The 4167-nt window shown below is 44.7% G+C and overlaps 1 protein-coding gene across 11 annotated transcripts in view; it reads left to right on the top strand.

Annotated features, from left to right (window-relative positions):
* Positions 1-4167, top strand: part of Impa1 (inositol monophosphatase 1) — a 26661-nt gene that overhangs the window by 5064 nt on the left and 17430 nt on the right. For 2 of the 11 annotated variants that reach the window (XM_029560156.1, XM_017796350.2), the window contains exons 1-2: positions 1313-2436; positions 3302-3456. The exons of 1 other annotated variant lie outside the window; for it this stretch is intronic. The gene's annotated coding sequence lies outside the window, so the exon portion shown is untranslated. Of the gene's footprint in view, positions 1-38; positions 1289-1311; positions 2437-3301; positions 3457-4167 lie in introns of those variants that run through there. 8 more of the 11 variants (XM_029560159.1, XM_029560158.1, XM_008826078.3 and 5 more) reach the window with 6 other exon arrangements.

Genomic DNA, 4167 nt, shown 5'->3' with positions numbered 1-4167 from the left:
TTTCAGAATGAGAGGGATGCCAAGGGTGGTATCTTGGTGAGCACTCAGGGAGTTGAGGCAAGAGGAGTTCAAGCCCAGCCTAATCTAGATAAGTGTGTTTCAGGTTGGCCTGGGCCACAGTAAGACCCTGTCTCAATAAATAAATAGAGTGCCATTGAACTGACTTTTACATTTTGTCTTTATTTCTGAGTTTTTAGCACTTAAGAAAGATGATGCACTATGATACAATATTCACAAAATAATAGTTCTATGATAATGATATATATTATTATAACTTGGAAGCTGTTGACATGACATGGCATGTTAGAAATCTTGACTAATGTTGGCAACTTCTACTTATATTCTATCTAAACATGAAGTTATATTAGGGAACATGGAAACAGGCTCCACTGTGGAGTAGCTTACATGGTATAAGTAACGTTGGTCATTTTAATTTCAGTTAATAATTCTTTGGTGGACTTTGATAGATTACAAGGTCTTTAGCAGATGCTTGGGAAGGTGGAGTAGGGATGGATTTTTTTTTTGTGTGTGTGTGCATAATTTTTTTTTCATCTCAGAATTTTTCTTTTCTGAGAAAAAAAAATGTCTGACCCACAGTGATCTCATATCACAGTCCTAGAGACAATGTACAGGATGTCCTCTAACCATGAGAACTGCTCTGCATACCCAGTTCAGGTGTTGGACTATGTGGCACTAGGTTGCAGCATTGCTACAGTGGAATCTGAGCACCAGGTGCCACTGTGCATTTCATTTTCAGAAGACATTTGGAAGCAGAATGGACTTTGAGCTGAAAAAACCCTGAGCTACCTGAGCACAGTTGTGAAGCAGCAGCCTGGACTTCCTGTTCATCTGATGTAGGAAGCTTGGACTACTTTAATTGGAAGGAGTAAGACATTTGTTCCTTTACCTGTTGTACTTCAAAATGCTTGCATTGATTTTAGTAGCTTTGCCAAGTCGGACCTCTTTCACTCATAAAAAATTTAAAGATGACTCTGATGACATTTCACCAAGTAGCTGGAAAATTTCATTTGGTCACATATCCACACCTGTCAGCGTACATTTGTCAAGGATTTTATTTTAAGATGCTTGACAATGGAAAACCAAAAAACTTAGTTCTTGAAGACCTTTTTTAAAAAAGCCAAGAAACCAGAGTATTTGATAGAGGTATCTAAATGGGATTCTTAAGACCTCATTCTTTAGAAGAACAAAGATAAATTTTGGCTCTTTGTGAGGTTTAAAGTTGGACTGACCATTCCTGCCACTCATCTCTGAGACCTGCTTCACACTGGTAATAACTTTTTGTCTTTTGATTAAACCAAGGGAAATAATTATTTTGGAAGCAATGAAGCAAGCAACTTCATTGTGATTGTGTTGTGCGTAGGACATCTGTGCAGAGCTTTTTGCATTAGAGTAACATATACTATGATACTATTCCATGTGAGGAAACATCTTAAAGACTACAGAGTAGCCGTTGTTTCTTATACAGTGGAACCACTCCGTGCCATGTATATTCCCCGCATGTGGACTTTAGAGTTAGTGTTGTCTGCTTGATACTCTTGCTGTGTAAACTTGGGACAAACCACTTAATATCTCTAAGCCTCGATTTTATCTGGATAAATGCAGAGAATCTTTGTGAAACTATTTTAACTTACCTTTAATGCATATAGCAACACAATTGTTGACTGGTGTGGCGGCACATGCCTGTAATCTAAGCACTCTGGAGGTGAAGGAAGACCTATCTGAAGACTAAAGCCAACCTGAGCTAAATAGTGAGACGCTGTATCAGACATCCATGGCTGGGAAGGTGGCTCAATGTTGGATCGCTTGTATACCATGTACAAAACCCTAGGGTTCATCCTCAGCACCAAAGGGGGTAGGAAGTAAGTAAGCATAATTGCCTGCAGCATGTTAAGTCTTCGGCAAACAAACGATATCTAAATGAATTACTGAGAATTGGCACTGGTAGCCAATTATTAAAAGTTATAAATCCATTTTAGGCTTACACAATACAGGTTTAGTGAATAAGAGCTGCACAGTCATAACTCCAATTTATGTTTTGCCAAATAGCAGGGTAGAGACAAATGACAGAATGGGAGAAAGGGAAGTGGGAAAACATGAAAGGACAGAAGAGGAAAGTGGAGGCTGGCAAAATAAAGAAGGGAGGAGTCTTAGAGAAAAGCGTCAAGCAGGAGGAAGGAAGTGGGAAACACCAGATAAGAGCAGGTCGCCAGAATTCACCAAATCCTGCCAAGACCAGGTCGCCTAGGCCACAGACAACTAGCACTCAACTCGGGGCGGGGCCGGACGGGAGGGCGGGGCTCTGGGAATCCCTGCCCCGAAGGCGCGCTTTAGGAAGGCGGGACTTCCTGCCCGGGTAACCGCTATTGCCGGAAGAGCTGAGCCCTAGGATACCGTCTGTTGAGCAGCGCAGCGCAGGTGAGGCGGGTCTTACCCCTCCATCCTTTCTTTCGCGGGTCGGTGGTCGAGTAGCGGGGCCGGGACCCTAGTGGGCGGCGGGCGATCTGGGCCCCTGTTGGGCCGGGGCCGGGTGCCCCTTCCCTACGGTGCTGTCGGCTGCGGGGCCGAGGGAGTCGGGAAACAGCCGAGTGGGTTCGCCCTGGCGATCGTACTTGATCTTTGAGGCCGTGAGTCTAGGCTAGAATGATTGTCAGACTCTGCAGAAGCGCTCGGGATCTGGCGCGTCCCTGGGTCACGAAATCCCAGTGTGAGGGATGGGCAAGCCGGGGTCGGTGCTGTCCGCCGCCGTCGGGAGCGGGGACAGGTGACCGGAGAGGGGCGCGGCTGTAGGACCGAAACATAAAGTATGCATAGCTTTGAGAAAGTGAATGCTGAAAAGAATGTGACTCCTGTGAAAAAGATCTTGAGACCAAGAGATCTCTGGAATAAAATGATTTGTTGAGCCATTTAAACATTCTAGCCTGAAAAAGGACCAGAGCCATTTAAAGATTCTAGCCTGAAAAAAAAAGGTTGAATTTATAAAGGCTTTTTATTGGTTCCCCCCCCAATAAAAAACCACAGACAACTGTTACCTAGTTGACTTCCCTAATTTCTTTCCTCTTCTGGTCTTATAAATTCCAGGACATCTCAGAAATTTTCATTTATCAGTCCCTGTTCAGCAAGAAATATATCAAAGGAATTGAGAAGATCAGCATGCACACAAATTAGTTACACTATGCCAGGATAGTGTTAGATCTAGGCCAGACCAGGACTGGGGGATGTCAGTCACACTGGGAACCTCAGCTGCTCCCTGGTACAGAGAGTTTCCTATTTATATTTGCAGGCATGCGTCTCTCCTGAGCCTGGATCCATACTTGTTCAGTCATCTGACATTGCCATTTGACTTCACAAAGTAGCCCCACCATACACTAAGTAAATGCTTGATCATCTTACCTTGTACCAAGATCTGGAACTTGACTCTGTTGCTTTCTTTTTTTAGTAAGTGACATCACTGCCCATTCAGTGGGGAATCTGGGCATATTGAACTCTTCCCTGTACTCCATATTCAATCTGTTAACTTGTCCCCCAAAATCAAGTACTCTAAGTTTCTCAGCCTATAACATCCTCTTCTTAGGTTTAAGCTAAACATCAGGTCTCCTGTGGACTTCTGCATTCTAAATCTAAAAGCTCCTGATCTATTTACCCACACCAGCTCTTTGCTTTTCCCTCCACCCTCCTGTCCGTTCTGTTCAGTAGCCATAGGGAAATGGTTCCTTGCAGTTCTTAGAGTCTTATGTCAGAGGTCCCCTGTAAAGGGTGACTCCTGCCCCTTGCCAGCTGTGTGTCTTCCCATTCTCCTTGATCTCTGGGCTAGGCCACCTTTCAGTTCCTTTACATCTGCTGTCCTGCATTTGAGCTAGGCAGTGCTGTTTACCTGACCTTGTGGTCCGGAGGAGGGCATTGGGTCTCCCTCCCTGTCACTATCTATTCCTTTGAGGCACAGTATCTCCCTGGATCTAGGGCTTTCATTTTCTCAGCTAGGCTGGAAGCCAGCAAGCCCCAGCAGTCCTCCTTTCTCTGTCCCCCTTGGAGCTGAGATTACAGGTGTGCTTGGGATATTTGGTTGATGCTGGGTTCTGAACTCTGGCCCTCTTGATTGTGCAGCAAGCACTGTTAAGCACTGAGCCATCTCTCTACCACCACCCCCCC

This window comes from Nannospalax galili, unplaced genomic scaffold (assembly GCF_000622305.1).
Source record: "Nannospalax galili isolate Female #2095 unplaced genomic scaffold, S.galili_v1.0 scaffold829, whole genome shotgun sequence".
In the NCBI taxonomy this organism is placed as follows: domain Eukaryota; kingdom Metazoa; phylum Chordata; class Mammalia; order Rodentia; family Spalacidae; genus Nannospalax; species Nannospalax galili.
Note: the sequence above shows the minus strand (reverse complement) of the source record. Positions and strands in the feature narration are given on the sequence as shown.